Raw genomic sequence first — 17,748 nt, 5'->3', positions numbered from 1 at the left:
GGCAACCATAAATGTCAACAACCCAGCCCTCTGATAAACATTTCTCAATCAAACAGATGGTACATATTCTTATTACATTCCATGTACAACAATTGTTTTTTGTCTTTGATAAATTGATTTTATATTTTATTAGCAGCTGGGCCTGTACAAGAAACTCACTATATTGGGTTTTAGCGCATTAGTGTTTAGATGAGGCATCAAGCAGATTAAATACTCTTGTCTATTTCATTTGTGATGAGGATTCATGCCAGTTGTCACCGCCCTAAAATTAATTACCTGGAAGTCAAACAAAGAGAACAAACTGGAAGACTGAGTGCAGCATCACACAAATATTTAATCACAAGAACTCTCTGCTGAGGTAAGACGGATTATAAATAAAGCTTAAAGTATATTTAAAGTTTTCTTTTATAGACATTGTGAAAACGAAATGTTGCCACTAAGCTATTTTTGAGGTACTTGTATTTTACTTTACATTTTATGCTACTTTATACAACTACATTTTACAAGGAAATAGTGTACATTGTACTCCAGTATTGTTACTGATACTTTGTTGATTCAAGTTAAGATTTACATCAGTTCATAAAACCATGCATTCTTCATGTAAAATGTAAAGGGATCATTTTCTACTTTACATACTTTATAGTAATAAATCTTATTTTATTTGATTATATTTTGTATTAATCTGAATATGTTATGTAACTAATAACTATAATTCTGGAATAAATGTAGAGTAACAAAGTCAAAATCTAGTAGTTCATGGCTGGATGGTAAAATAGTTGTATGGTGCAACAGTTCACCGAGCCACATCTCTCTCAAGCACAAAATGGCAGATGTAGAGATATCTTCTACCTCAACAGTATTTCTATTGTAAAAACGTTTCCATTTGGGTATGCCAAATAGGCAAACATCAGGGACGTCACTAGGATTTAAAGACAGGGGGTGCTTAGCCCCCAGGGTATTTGTAACTTGCGTTTTCAAAATCTTTGCACTCAAATCTTTTGTTACTGTATTAGAGCTACACTTATGTCAACCAGTCAAGAAACCAAGATGTTAACAAGTAAAAAGTGACAGACATATCCTCTTCTTCCATGTCTACTCTGTTCAACAAAGGTTACTGTAATACCAGGGCTCTCAAGTTTTGAACAGAGTTCAGAGTGAGATTTTGGCGGCAGGGGTTTGGGTGGGGACGGGGCTCTGATCTGATTAATGACACAAAGTCGTACAAATAATTTTTTTTTTATTTAATTCAGCATTTCTGTGTGTGTGTGTGTGTGTGTGTGTAATAATTAATACTATGCATTGTCTGGATAAAATATAATGTAACATCCTAGGCCAAAGGTTTTCACAATGGGGGCCGGGAGGTTGTGCGGTAAAAATAAAAAGAAAAACTAATACTATTCCAAATTATGATGGGTAATGTTATAAAAGTATTACGGGTAGGCCTATTATAAAATGTATCTTTATGAAAAACTGTCAGAGTAGCCCTGCAGCCGATTCAACATGTAGCTATTATAATAATAATAATAATAATAATAATAATAATAATAATAATAATAGGCACAAAAGCTACCCAGTGTTTCCTCTATGTTGATTTCTGCCGCCACAGTATCAGAAATAGGGCAGACGCACAACAGGGTTTCTACTATGTACATGTAGTATATAAAGTCATAATTACATGACTCTAGATAGCCGTGTGCTCTACTGAACTCAAGCCAACTGCCGTGACAGGACGTTATCACTCGCGAAGTCATGGCAACCAGATAAACAACAGGGCGACGTACACTTGTCACTCAATCTTAGGCAAAGTCACAAACCGCAACGAAAGCCGCAACTTGAAATCCGCAACTTGAAATCCGCAACTTGAAATCCGCAACTTGAAATCCACAACTTGAAATCATACCTGTCAAGTATCCCGTTTTGGCCGGGAAAGTCCTGTATTTTACCCTTCTTTCCCGCCGTCCTCCCGTATTAGTATTTTCCCGTAAATCTCCCGTATTTTAACCTGCGTTATTAAAAAATAATACCCGGACCCGAGCGGCGTAAAAAAAAGAAAAAAAACATTCCCAATCTGAGCTCTGTCACTAGCCTCGCGATAACTGCCACCTGCAGTAGCCTACTACAGGTACTGTAGGTGGCAGTTGTCGTGAGGTTAGTGTGTGAGGTCAGATGATGAGAAAAAAAAGAAGAAAAAAAACAGACTGATGATGGATGCTACGACAGAGACGGTGCGCTGCCAAAACTTATGAAGGCTTTACTATGCATTCCCCATAGCAATGCAAGATCAGAAAGGGTGTTTAGCATGGTACGAAAGATTGTTACAGAGAATAGGATGACGTTAGACAACAGAACTCTTTGCGCTCTACTCTCATGTAAAATTAACCACTCTGGCCCAGCCCACAAATACACTCCTTCCAAACAAGCCTTAAAGAATGCAAAGTCCGCAACAAATTTGTACAATAACTCACTAAAGAAAAGTTATGTGAAATTAAAAGAAAAACTGTAAAAGAAAAGCAATATGAAATAAAAAGAAGGTGTGGAATGAAAATAAAATGTAAATGTAAAGACAAGCAATGTTATAAATTGTAAATGTTTTCAGCATTCTGCATCAAGTGGTGATTTTAGCTTTCTTGTACACCTGTCTTAAAATGTAAGGGATACTGGAGCTTGGTTGGGGTGGTGGGACTGCTCGAGGTGGGCACCGGAAAATTTCCCTTATTTTCAAATCCAAAACTTGACAGGTATGCTTGAAATCCGCACTCACTCAGCTGGTGCGTGGCAGGGCCTTCTGAACTCTAAGGGGAACTCACTTGATTCCTCTACCGGTTCCACCGTTTAAAAAATAGCGGCGCAACTTGGTGGGCGTTATCCTGGTAATTTCTCTCCGTGAGAAATACAAGGTGTGGCGTGTGAGCCTGTGAACGGGTTGAAATGCATGTGTCTCACGCCCAATGCGTGAGACTTGAGAGGTATGCTGTAAAGTTAGCTTTTAGACACATTAAAGCTGCATGGGGGAATTTACTTAGGCCAGACTTTGCTCCTAATGAGTTCTTCTGTAGGCAATTACTTAAATGCTATCTGTCTGCTCATGTAAATGTGTGATAAAATATGGCATACTAGAGGTGGTACGGTTCATGAAAAAACATCCGAACCGCTCGGTTCGCTTGTCTCGGTTCGGAGCGTGTGTGTACCGCACGGTTCGTCAGTACACTGTTAATGTGCACTAACCTCTTACTGCCGTAGTGAACACTTTTAACACTTGTGTTAAAACACTTACCGGAAATGACAGGCGGGATGAGAGTGACGAACGCAACACATGGCAGCTGATTGGACGAACGCGTCACGTGGGTCTGGTTGCTCCCGAATTTCAAAACAGACTAATGGCGGCTCGTTCAGAATACGATCTCGTATTTTTTACGAAAAATATTTCTCCGAAACGTGTTTCTGAAAACATTTGAAGCGAGAAATAATTTATTATTTATTTATTATTTATTATTATTTATTATAATTTATCTATTTAGTTGCTGAATCTGTATTCATTTCAGATCAACAAAGGTCAGAGGCACCGAGCCGACCGCTCCTCATGTGGAGTGCATAGATGTATTAAGACAATGGTGGAGTGTGCAGTGCTGCAGGTCACGTCACGTGTATAAATGGCAAGTCGGAGAGATAAGGAAGGCTGCCCGGAGTTGGGAGTGTCGGTACACGATCCGTTCTGCCTGCACGATCCGTTCTGCACATGCGCGATACGTTCTGCACATGTGCAAAATGTTCGCGCAAAATGTTCGCACATATATATAAGTTTTATTTTTCAAAATGTATAACTGTAGGTTCACTTCACTAACCCTGAATTATAACCTTTAAAATGTTTAACCTCTTCATGGTTCCTAACATAACATCCAGTAAGACAGCTATGGAGAGGAGCACTGAGTGGGAGCATCTGAGCCAAATGACATACAGCTGGGTCATTGTGTGTCACAATCCAGGAAAAAAAGGTGGTGCACCATCTTAGATTTTGCTCAAAGTTTATGCTACCATTAATGTCCTTTCACTCTTTTTTTTCCAAATCTAGGACATGCCGTACAAACTTGTAATGGTTCAGTCATATTGACATGTTTGTCTTCCACCCTGCAAAGTTTGGGCTGCCTATGTATTTATGTCCAAATATTGCTTCCCAGATAATCTGATTTTCAGGCTGTAAAACTGAAGTCATTTCAAGGGCTAAAAATATGAAGACAGGATTTGAACAGAAATATTTTACAGGCCTTGGTTTTGGAAGTTGTGGGAAGTTTATATGGCTTAAATTGTATGTTTCATTCGTCCCTCTGTGCTGTTTCAATCGTCCCGACCAGGAGGGACGAATGACACATTACGCACGTCCCACTTTTGCTGTAATAATTCCTGAACGGTTTTGTTGAAAGCTGAAAATGCAACTGTATTTGACAGAGGACAGGTGTAGGTTGCTAGTGACGAAATATTAGCTTTCAGTGCGATATGATCGCTTTGTAAATTACGTTTAATTAAAAAGTATTTAAACTGCCCCGGCTCTGCCCTATATAATATAGTGCTAACAGTAAGAACTATGCACACACAATAAGTTCTAGGTTAACTATTACTGTATTGAACCAAACAATGCGCTCATTAAACGTGATGTGTACGTGGATATATAGGCACGATATTAAATCACTCTAATAAACTACTGTTGCTAACATATTTCTTTTGGTCCAGGTTTATATAAGCCTATTTATTGATTGATTTTTTTTCTTATAACGTTACTCGTATAATGCCTGCATATTATGACCGTTCTAAAAGCTTGGATTTTATTTGTATAGGCTTTATTTACTATTACTTCCGGGTCACGTGGCCAGCCTGTCTTTCTTTTAATGTAGATATTCAAACGGAGAAATAAAAAAAGGAATTTCAAAAAACCAAAATCGGACCGTTATTTGAATATGGTTTAGTCGTTTTTCGTTTTTGGATTCAGAAACCAAAAACGGAGAACGGCTTTTTTTTTACCGTTTCTTTGTTTTTGGTTTGAAACGGCAAACGAAAAACAGCTGGTTTCTCGTTATTTTGTTTTGTGGTTCAAACGAAAAAACAAACTATCAAAACGTACACGGACCGTGTATAAATCTTATTCCTCATTCATTTTTTTCGTGACCCGGAAGCGATCGTAGGTAGTAAGCTACGGTGGCCGACAGGGGCAAACGCCCTGCAACTTCAGGAAACATGCAAATAGACAAAACACAAGCAAATTAAGAAAACAACTACATTAATTTGACAACACATGCGCAGCATTCAGCAGACGCGCTGCAAATACACACAACACAACCAAATATAAGCGCGCTGCATTTAAAAAACGATGCAAAAAGAAAAGCAAACCCCGAAAAAAGAAGCGATGCGAAAAGAAAAACAACTTCATTAATTTGACAACACATGCGCAGCATTCAGCAAACGCGATGCAAATACACAACACAACCAAATACATAAACGCGATGCGAATAAAAAAACGATGCAAAAGAAAAGCACACAAACCCCGAAAACAAATGCAAAAGAAAAACGCTGCATCCAGATTTCACAACGGAAGTTCTCCAGACCTCTAGAGGGAACAGCTGATCAGCTGGATTTTCGACCCCTTTTCTGCCTTTTTATTAGAGTCGGGTATGGCTGCATAGTAAAAAGAGAACTCCTGTCTCATGTCCTTATTAATAACATGATATAATATTAGTAATATACAGTCTCGTTTGGTCGGCTCGTCTTCCTTTGGTGTTTTGGATGTTTTTGAACTAAACAGTACGGCAATCATGCTAATGAATACAATAACTTTTTCAGGGATGTATTACTTACAACACAATGGAGCAAGCAAAGCAATTTTGTCTTTATGTGCAGGCGGGATTTAGGCTATTCAGTTTGATAAATCCCACGGTAAATTGGCTGGTTTACCAAACAGGGGGGACTATTTTAAATAGTCTATTTTTGTGATTTCAAGAGCGAATTGCTCCACAATATGAATACAGATTGGTCACTTATTTTGTTGTATAATCACAATATTACACTTGAGGAGGTCTACACTTCAGTGATGCGCTTTCGGACCTGGAAATTAAACCCTCTTCATATGTGGCTTAAACAAACATCAACGTTAAACACTGTAACCGTTTTAAATGTTTTATTACCACGAGTTTACGGACACGTTTACAGACTCTGCTAATTGAGTAGGCCTATCAGCTGTGACCCGAGCCGAGACACACCCACCAACCGAGAGAAAACATATCTCAAACATAGACTAAATATTTACAGTCTATGATCTCACCGTTGCACACCGTTCTGAGATTGAACGTCTCTCTCTCTCTCTCTCTCTCTCTCTCATATACTAAGTATGCTCTTCCCCCAGCCCCCCCACAAAAAAATCAGCTGTTCCACTGCTAGTGTAATATTGTGATTATACAACAAAATAAGTGACCAATCTGTATTCATATTGTGGAGCAATACGCTCTTGAAATACAAAAAATAGACTATTTAAAATAGCCCCCCCTGTTTAGTAAACCAGCCAATTTACCGTGGGATTTATCAAACTGAATAGCCTAAATCCCGCCTGCACATAAAGACAAAATTGCTTTGCTTGCTCCATTGTGTTGTAAGTAATACATCCCTGAAAAGGTTATTGTATTCATTAGCATGATTGCCGTACTGTTCAAAAACACCAAAGGAAGACGAGCCGACCAAACGCAAGCTTTTATTTTGAAAGCTCGAGCACGGCACTAGCGTCCCTGCTGAGACGGGAGCAGAGACTGTATATTACTAATATTATATTATGTTATTAATAAGGACATGAGACAGGAGTTCTCTTCTTGCAGCTATACCACCGAAATGTCTAATAAAAAGGCAGAAAAGGGGTCGAAAATCCAGCTGATCAGCTGTTCCCTCTAGAGGTCTGGAGAACTTCCGTTGTGAAATCTGGATGCAGCGTTTTTCTTTTGCATTTGTTTTCGGGGTTTGTGTGCTTTTCTTTTTGCATCGTTTTTTATTCGCATCGCGTTTATGTATTTGGTTGTGTTGTGTATTTGCATCGCGTTTGCTGAATGCTGCGCATGTGTTGTCAAATTAATGAAGTTGTTTTTCTTTTTGCATCGCTTCTTTTTTCGGGGTTTGCTTTTCTTTTTGCATCGTTTTTTAAATGCAGCGCGTTTTATATTTGGTTGTGTGTATTTGCAGCGCGTTTGCTGAATGCTGCGCATGTGTTGTCAAATTAATGTAGTTGTTTTCTTAATTTGCTTGTGTTTTGTCTATTTGCATGTGTTTCCTGAAGTTGCAGGGCATTTGCCCCTGTCGGCCACCGTAGTAAGCGGCTGCATACCCGGAAATCATTTGGACATCAATGAGACGCAGTTAGAATGATACGGACGTAAACATGTTTTTAGACGAATATGCTAGTTTTATATTAGAAAACCGAAAGAATGGGATGTCTTGTGGGGATATAGCAGCTGCATTGGGTTCACAGTTTGGAACGATACGGGGGTTTTCTGAGAGGAGTGTGCGGAGCTGGTGTGCTCAGCAGGGACTTGTGGCGAAACACAAGTTGACTTTTATTATGAAGTGGTCACAGGAGATTAGCGCTGACTGCTCTCATTCATCAAAAATGAGTCTACACAACAAGACAACCATCATAGTCTAATAATAATAATAATGAAGCGAAAACATTTTCAAAACTTATAATTTTCATTGCTTTGGCAAATATCTGTAAACAAACTAAAATCGAAACCATGATTTGGCTTTCCCTTATCAAATCGCAAAAGACTCCGATTTAATACAACAATATCTGTCAAACAAACAGGGCTATAATTAGTATAAATAAGATATAAAATCAATATAAATGTGATTTTTGGAGGTTAAAAAAGTAACTACCTAAATCAGTAGGCCTACATTTTAAATGAGCTACTTTTACTAGTAATTTTTTTTCTTGTACTTGAGTAAACAACAAAGTAACAGTACTTTTACTTAAGTAGAACATTTTTTTTACTCTTTTCACTTCTGCTGATTTATTTAAATCTAAAAATTGCATAGACCTAGCCCTAGTCTGCATATCGGCCTAGCTGTGGTCAGCGTTTTATTTACTTTAAGAGGAGCATTCATTTGTATGTTTAACAAAAGCGGTTGTTAGAAGGTAAAACAACTTACACTTCATTGTATGATACTTCCACATCAAGTGATGATGAAGGTCACATGGGACAAGTGCATTAAATGATGTGAATAAAATTAAATGTAACAAGGTTAAGAACATGTAGGAAAAGATGGAGGAACCATGCTATCATGACAAAGAATAATGTGGTCGCCCCAAAGATTCGGCTGGCAGCAATTCGATGAGGGGATCGCAGAGAAAGTTGTACCCAAACTCATAATAGATTCTACACATTCTTGTGTGTGAAGGTTGTCCCCAGACTAACCTTCTTGTGTGGTAAACTACATACAAGATATAAAATACATTTGAAACATGTAGGCTGAAATATCCAACCTATCAGCGGTAAACGGCGATTGATAAAAAAAAAAAAAAAACTTGCCTCAGCAATACCTTCAGCAATTTCAACTTCAAGTTGGCCGTCAGGACAGAAGTCCCTGACAAGTCCCTGCTGAGCACACCACCTCCGCACATTATTATTATTATTATTATTATTATTATTATTATTATTATTATTAGACTATGATGGTTGTTGTTGTGTAGACTCATTTTTGACGAATGAGAGCAGTCAGCGCTAATGTGACCACTTCATAATAAAAGTCAACTTGTGTTTCGCCAGTGAATGATTTTAATATTTGCATATTAAAAGCGATATGCAGACCAGGGCTAGGTCTATGCAATTTTTAGATTTAAATAAATCAGAAGTGAAAAGAGTAAAAAAATGTTCTACTTAAATAAAAGTAGGTACTGTTACTTTGTTGTTTACTCAAGTACAAGTAAAATTACTAGTAAAAGTAGCTAATTTAAAATGTAGAGTTACTTAGTTACTTTTTAACCTCCAAAAATCACATTTATATTGATTTTATATCTTATTTATACTAATTATAGCCCTGTTTGTTTGACAGATATTGTTGTATTAAATCGGAGTCTTTTGCGATTTGATAAGGGAAAGCCAAATCATGGTTTCGATTTTAGTTTGTTTGACAGATATTTGCCAAAGCAATGGCGCAAAACAACGTTAGAGACCTTTTATGTGAAAATGAGAAATTTTGAAAATGTTTTCGTTTCATTATTATTAGACTATGATGGTTGTCTTGTTGTGTAGACTCATTTTTAATGAATGAGAGGGACAGGGAGACGTTGCACAGATGATAGCAAGTGAGATAGCGGAGAGAAGAGAGTATCTAAGGCGAATTGTTGCAGTCACTTCCATGTTAGGGAGACAGGGAATCCCCTTTCGTGGCAATAATGAAGTAACAGAAGAAGTGAGTGCAAAGATTTTGCAAAACGCAAGTTACAAATACCCTGGGGGCTAATCACCTCCTGTCTTTAAATCCTAGTGAGGTCTCTGCTCCGGACGTGTCGCACTGTGAATGCAACATTGAACATTTAGCATGCAAAAACCAGTCCTGCAGGATTATGACAGGAAAGTACTTTTTAGTAAAGCTATCAAAGCATGAGAGTTGGAGTTTATTCATCTTTGATGCTGACGGACTGGTTCAGCCTGCAGCAGCTGTTTCACTTCACTTTGTATTTCCTTGATCGATTTGATAAGGGAAAGCCAAATCATGGTTTCGATTTTAGTTTGTTTGATAGATATTTGCCAAAGCAATGGCAATGAAAATGAGAAATTTTGAAAATGTTTTCGCTTCATTATTATTATTATTAGACTATGATGGTTGTCTTGGTTGTCTTGTTGTGTAGACTCATTGTTGATGAATGAGAGCGGTCAGCGCTAATCTCCTGTGACCACTTCATAATAAAAGTCAACTTGTGTTTCGCCACAAGGGTCAGGGTACTAAAGTATAATCCGTTTTTCGTTTCAAACCAAAAACGGAAAAACAAAACTATGAGCTCCGTTTTCTCGTTTTTCCAATGTCCATACAAATTAAAAATTAATTGGAAAACTGCTCGTTTTTCAACTGTTGTTTTTTTGTTATTCATGTTTCCGTTTTAACCCAAGAGCGAGAATACGGGCTCATTTTTATAATGTGCATAATCATTGAAAATCTGATGGAACACAGGTCTCGTTTATAATGTTATTTTGGTCTTACGTCTTAAGATCAAAGTTGACTAAAACAAATCCGCTCTGGACAGGAAGTAACATTAACGTGTCAAAATAAAAGTATGAGAGCTGTAATAACTGCCAGAAGAACAATGTAGGCCTACTTTAGCTTTTGCCTGTAGCTTGTCAGATTAAGCTACAGTTAATTATTTAGGGTTATATAAAGTATTTAATTGAGCAACATTCATTAATATAAGCCACAAAGGGAGTAAGAATGGATATTGTTTTAAAATAGAAATAGGATTATAATAATTTTTAAATCACATTTTAATAAAAATCTGCATTCCCCTAGCATTATGTGTGGCGTTATTGAATAGTTTTACTCTAATCTTAAATCAGCCAGTAAAAAAAAAGGCAAAAAAATATAAGGGCTTTTTTAAATTGCTCAGCAGAATATTGTATGTGACATGGTTGACCACATTAGTTGCCAGTGAACATGTCAATGTGATGAAGAACATAAATTAACAAGTTAAAGTGTACTGGAGACTCTCTCATTCTGGTCTGGTCTCCTCAGGCCCTGCAGACTGGACCAGAGTTCACGGTGAGCATGGTAGACCACCTCACTGCTGGACCTGTGCCTGGATCATCCTGCTCGTTAGATGTTCACTGCTCATACTAAGCCCTTGAAACAGTAGTTGGCCAATATTGGATAATAAAATATAATACATGATAGGTATTGTGTGGTTGAATTACAATAAGGAATGGTCAATGGTAAGCACTGTGGCCTCACAGCAAGAAGCTACTGGGTTGGAACCCTGGTGGCCCGGGGCCCTTTCTGCTTAGGTTTGCATGTTCTTCCCGTGTCTGCATGGGGTTTTCTCCAGGTGCTCCGATTTCCCCCTCCTTTTTAATTAATTGTAAGCTTTTGGATAAAAGCACCAGCTAAATGACATGTCATTTAATGTAATGTAATGGAATGAACAAGTGAACTAAAGCACATATAATAAGACTTAGAACATAACACCATAACAACATAAAACTCAAAGAACTAAATAACAAAAATGATGTGCTGCTGTGTGCTTGTGTGCTTTTGTGTGTTGTAAATTAAATAATTGGTACCAGTCCTGACTTTGCAATGCATTATTTTTCTGATCAAGATAACTGACATCTCCTCGTAAGCAATATAAATATTTACTGCCATTGTATTGTTGGAGCAGAAGCAGATGGCACAGAATCATGCAAATGTTTAATGTTACAACCGAGATATCTCTCTCTCTCTCTCTCTCTCTGAACATACACTTTCACAAAGGCTGGTGCATGTTTATCATATATTGTATGGTGCTGTGGACTCAAGTGGCAAATCTGAATCAGCAAAGTGGCCTACTGTAATATTCTAGAAGTAAACCACAAGTGTGGTCCAGTCTGCAGGGCCTGAGGAGACCAGGATGAGAGAAGCAACATGGCAGCTTCCTCACTAATATGTTGAGAAGTTTGCAATGTGGCCCAGTTGTATCTGCAGGAGTTCTTCATCACACTCAAATTACAGTTTTTCACAATCACTAATTTCAGAACCATGATGTCATTTTTCCAAACTCTATAGACACAAAACTCAAAACGGTTATCACTTGTAACACAGACTGTCCAATGTTCAAAACATTGCATTGTGCATTCATATATTCAAAGAAATATTGCACTTGCACAATCATTTGTTCAAAAAACTAATTGATTGTGAAATACCGTTGAAATGTTACTTTAGATCACCCACACACAAGCTACCCATAGTTTCACTGGGTCATCGTTCGTACAATCATTACAGTTTTTTTACAATCACTTTGGCACTAATTTCAGAACCTTGACGTAATTTTTCAAAACTCTAGACACAAAACTCACAACCAATGATCAAAATGCACATTTTTCCAAACTCTAACACTTTTTCAATTGCTTGGATACAACACACATAAAGCTGAGATCATTTGTTCATTTAACAAAGATCACCTGTTCATTAGGACACAACTTAACATCAAAGTATTTCAAAAAGCAATTCACACATTACAGTTCAGATGATTGTCTATTCATTTCATTACAATCATCTAACTATCAATTGATACAACTACTCAAAATGATAAGTAACTGTTGCATTACTCTTAATGACTGTATGGAAACAGACAAACAATATTCCATGTTTAGATCATGAAAGTTTCTAGATAACAAGATTTATTGTCACCACTTAGCGTGGAGCATGAACCAATTAGACTACATTATTTATGGATGTAAATTTTCATCATCCTTCTTTACTGTAATATACTACTGTTTATCAGACACTGTTGCTATGCTCCCATGTACCACCTTTAAGACTATTGACTGTATTGACAGTACTGCACTGTATGGATGCAGGCCCTTGGAATTGCTGGTCCAATTCTGCCAACTTGTTACTGAAGATAGATAGATAGATAAGATAGATAGATAGATAGATAGATAGATAGATAGATAGATAGATAGATAGATAGATAGATAGATAGATAGATAGATAGATAGATAGAACACACACACTTGTACCACATTGGTCTGTAGTATTCTCTCTACTACTGCAGTACTTTTACAGGGATATATTTATATATATAGTACCATAATGAAACATATAACCTATTTTGTACTATAATATTTAATGATTGTAAGAACAATGACCCAGTTAAACTATGGGTAGCTTGTGTGTGGGTGATCTAATGTAATGTTTCAACGGTATTTCACAATAAATTTGTTTTTTGAACCAGTGATTGTGCAAGTGCAATATTTCTTTAAAGATATGAATGCACAATTCAATGTTTTGAACATTGGACAGCCTGTGTTACAAGTGATGACCGTTTTGAGTTTTGTGTCTACAGTTTTGAAAAATGACATCAAGGTTTTGAAATTAGTAGCAAAGTTATTGTAAAAAACTGTAATTGTAATGCAACAGTTACTTATCATTTTGAGTAGTTGTATCAATTGATAGTTAGATGATTGTAATGGAATGAATAGACAATCATCTGAACTGTAATGTGTGAATTGCTTTTTGAAATAGTAGTACTTTGATGTTAAGTTGTGTCATATTGAACAGATGATCTTTGTTAAATGAACAAATGATCTTTGGTTTATGTGTATTGTATCCAAGCAATTGAAACAAGTGTTAGAGTTTTGAAAAATTATCTTTGGTTTTGAGTTTTGTGTCTAGAGTTTTGAAAAATGACGTCAAGGTTCTGAAATTAGTGCCAAAGTGATTGTAAAAAACTGTATTGGCAGTTAAGTTGGTCAACCATGTCACATTAATATTCTGCAGAGTTGCAAAAAGAAGCCTTTTCATTTAAGTGGTCAGGTGGTTTAGCCCTTGTGTTGTCTTATAAATTGGGTCATTATACATGTTATTGGCATAACTAAATTGACCATTTCATAAAGCATGAAGTAATTTATCACTCAATTCTGGGTTACCCCTTTTATCCAACTTCATTCCACTCAGTTTTACACTTATTTTTTGCATTCATGTTCAACAGACCTCATTTACATGAATTATACCTAATTTCTAAGTAAAATGAGGATATACTATTAGTTGTTTTGGATTATAACAGACTGGTATATTCAATTCACTTTTATTTATAGTATCAAATCATAACAAGAGTTATCTCAGGACACTTTACAGATAGAGTAGGTCTAGACCACACTATAATTTACAAAGACCCAACAATTGTGTGTGTGTGTGTGTGTGTGTGTGTGTGTGTGTGTGTGTGTGTGTGTGTGTGTGTGTGTGTGTGTGTGTGTGTGTGTGTGTGTGTGCTGTCTGTGTCTTTATGTCTGTCTGTTTGTCTGTATGTGTGTGTTTATATGTGTGTGTGTGTCTTTCTGTGTGTGTGTGTATATATGTGTGTGTGTGTCTGTGTGTGTCTGTGTGTGTGTACTTGTAAATATATCTTCTGTAAAGCTCAATAGTGCCTTATTGCACTACCAGGACAAAATTCACCCGGGAAGACCATAACTACTATAAATTTGAATATAACACCCAAAATGTTATGAAAATTTGCATGTTATTTTTGGTTAATTTGGTTGAAAGAAACCCAAATTTCTTATAAGAAACTTTGAAAACACGACACATTTAACCCGAAGACAACACAAGTGTTAGATGCCTTTTTACTGGCTGGTGTAAGATTAGAGTAACTAGTCAATAACTGCCACACATAGGCTAATAATAGATGAATGCAGATTTCATGCGATTTAAAAATTATTATTTAATAATGAAATACTTTATATAACCCTAAATAGCTAACTTTAGTCTAATCTGACAAGCTACAGGCAAACAATGTATTCATAAAGTGCCTCATTCTTCTGGCAAAAATTATTATAATCCTATTTATAAAACAATATCCATTCTTACTCCCTTTGTGGCTTATATTAATGAATGTTGCTCCAATTAAATACTTTATATAACCCTAAATAATTAACTGTAGCTTAATCTGACAAGCTACGGGCAAAAGCTAAAGTACATTGTTCTTCTGGCAGTTAGGCTATTACAGCTCTCATACTTTTATTTTGACACGTTAATGTTACTTCCTTTCCAGAGCGGATTTGTTTTAGTCAACTTTGATCTTAAGACGTAAGACCAAAATAACATTATAAACGAGACCTGTGTTCCATCAGATTTTCAATGATTATGCACATTATAAAAATGAGCCCGTATTTTCGCTCTTGGGCTAAAACGGAAACATGACTAACAAAAAAAACAACGGTTGAAAAACGAGCAGTTTTCCAGTTAATTTTTAATTTGTATGGACATTGGAAAAACGAGAAAACATAGTTTTGTTTTTCCGTTTTTGGTTTAAAACGAAAAACGGATTATACTTTAGTACCCTGACCCTTTTGTGTAACCTATATGGTATGGGATATAGTAGCCTAATATATACCTCAGAATTTGCAAAACAACGGCTTGTAATATAGTGTTGACCTACTTGAGTTTGGCTGTGAATTAACCAAGCATTGTAATGTGTCTAATCGAATCATTCCATCCAAACTGATGTAAAGTTGTTCTGAAATCTAACTCCGAAACAGCAAAGCAGCTATTGATATTTTTTAATGAGCTTATTCATCTTTAGTGATAGGAGTTTCTATCTGGGTTTAACCAAGTGCGCCCCTTGTGGACAAAATAAAACACCATCATTAGCGGCTGTGGCTAAGTGGTAGAGAGGTCGCCTGCCAATCGGAAGGTTCCCTAGCCCTGCAGCTCCATGCCGAAGTTTCCTTGGGCAAGACACTGAACCCCGAGTTGGCCCCGATGCTGTGCCATCGGAGTGTAAATGAGTGTGAATGTTTATCTGATGAGCAGGTGGCACCTTGTACGGCAGCCTCGGCCACAGTGCGTGAATGTGTGTGAATGGTGAATGGTTCCTGTACTATGTTAAAGCGCTTTGAGTAGTCTTTAAGACTAGAAAAGCGCTATATAAAAACAGTCCATTTACATTTACATCAATTACAACATGAGAAATATCATATTCTTAGCCTTCATTATCACAAGCCACTTCCAAAAACTAATATAGGCTACATTATGTGATTGTGGACATTAAGCTATAGCCTACATTTAAAAAGTGTTGATAGAGAAATCACAACAGATATGTTGGGTATTTTAAGCTACGCCGAAGGGAGGCTACAATATTACAATAGACACAAGGAAATTATATAGGCTTATTATTGTTTCAGATCAACCCAAAACAAAATGTTGCTTTGATGTTAGCATTCACTGTGAGGCGATTAAGGCATATAGGCTACAGATCAATTTTCTTTTCGCCTTTCTTGCAATTGTACTGATTCGTTATGAATGAATGAGTTTTTGGAAGTGGCTTGTAATAATGAAGGCTATGAATGTGATATTTCTCATGTTGTAATTGCTGGTGTTTTATTTTGTCCACAAGGGGCGCACTTGGTTAAACCCAGATAGAAACTCCTATCACTAAAGATGAATAAGCTCATTAAAAAATATCAATAGCTGCTTTGCTGTGTCGGAGTTAGATTTCAGAACAACTTTACATCAGTTTGGATGGAATGATTCAATTAGAGACACATTACAATGCTTGGTTAATTCACAGCCAAACTCAAGTAGGTCAACACTGTATTACAAGCCGTTGTTTTGCAAATTCCGAGGTATATATTAGGCTACTATATCCCATACCATATAGGTTACACAAAAGGAGAGGCAATGACTGTAAATCATGAAGACCATGCATTCAAACTGGGTCGTGTAGCCTACTACCACTTTTCTGTGACTCGGTGGTAACATTTGTGTATATCGACAATATTAGACCACGAGTTATCGTTACTGTTAAAAAATATGTATCAGTCACAATGTGTAGCTTAGTAGGTGGCTGTGATGAAGTAGTAGTAGTCCATATGGCCGTAGATGTGAGGAAAGAAACGTGAAAACTATCATCGGGTATTTCCTCAACTAAGCCCAGGTAACCAGTTGTTTTAGATCAGCTCAAATCAAAATGTTACCTGGTTGATGACGAGTTGATAAATACGTGACGGGAAGCAGCTTCATACAGAGCTTTGATAGCTCACTCACACTGTGTAGAGCTGCCGACTCAGGTGTTAACTACTATATTTATGCCACAAGATCAAAACCAGCTCGAACCAAACTTTTTTTTTGGAGGTGGCTGCGATGGGGTGATTACTTAGACAAACATTTTTGCGACAGTAGATCTGGGAAACGATTTGAAAATCGGCAGTAATATGTTTGTGATTGTGTGACAAATCTGGTGACAGAGGCGGACCACATCGGCAGCTGTTAGGTAAACACAACATACGGAAACCAGTTAGGGTGGAAACCAGTAGGGCTATAACACCGGCAGCGAAATTACGAATCCCACTATGGCCACGCCAAGACCCGCCCTTCAATATCATTTATTGGCCAGGTGTCCATGATGCTTACGCAAGGTAGCGTAACCAATCAGCTATCCTAACCTTAACCACTTGAGGTGAAATTCCTAACCCCAACCAATCGAGCTGCTTCCTAGGGCGGGTCTTGGCGTGGTGGCAGATCGCAGTCACACATGCACAAGTGAGCAGGTTTAATTTTAGGCTCTCCAACATTTTATTTCTCCATTTAATAAACAAACTATTGAGTAAGTTAGGCATTTGTTGTGAAAGAAATAGTTACAATTTCAAGCATTTTCAAGCATTTTATCCAAAATTCAAGCACTTTTCAAACCTTGAAACCCGTACGAACCCTGTATATAATCATTTGTTGTGTCTAAATATGAATGGGGATACGATTAGTGATAATGAGATGCTCGATCCAGTTGCAGAATCTTTGATTCTCTGCTTTGTTTTAATGCTGCTTGGCTCTCTTGAAAGCCATTACAGAACACTAGCTGTGTGGTCATGCCAGGCTTTGGAGCAGCAAGCTGTGGGTCCAGAAGACTGAAGTTTGACTGACTGAAGAAACAAAACAAAAAAAAGACATGTACTGGGGACAAACACTTACTATACTTTTGCGACATCTTGACTTTGTTTTGCGAGATTTAGCGAATCCAGGAGAACCGCTAGAGCATGGATG

At 37.2% G+C, this 17,748-nt stretch overlaps 1 pseudogene; it reads left to right on the top strand.

Moving 5' to 3' along the window:
* Positions 1 to 214: 214 nt before the first annotated feature.
* The window catches only part of LOC120553036, a 43,240-nt pseudogene continuing 25,706 nt past the window's right edge, over positions 215 to 17,748 (top strand).

The sequence above is a fragment of the Perca fluviatilis genome, chromosome 23 (genome assembly GCF_010015445.1).
Source record: "Perca fluviatilis chromosome 23, GENO_Pfluv_1.0, whole genome shotgun sequence".
NCBI lineage: Eukaryota > Metazoa > Chordata > Actinopteri > Perciformes > Percidae > Perca > Perca fluviatilis.
Note: the sequence above shows the minus strand (reverse complement) of the source record. Positions and strands in the feature narration are given on the sequence as shown.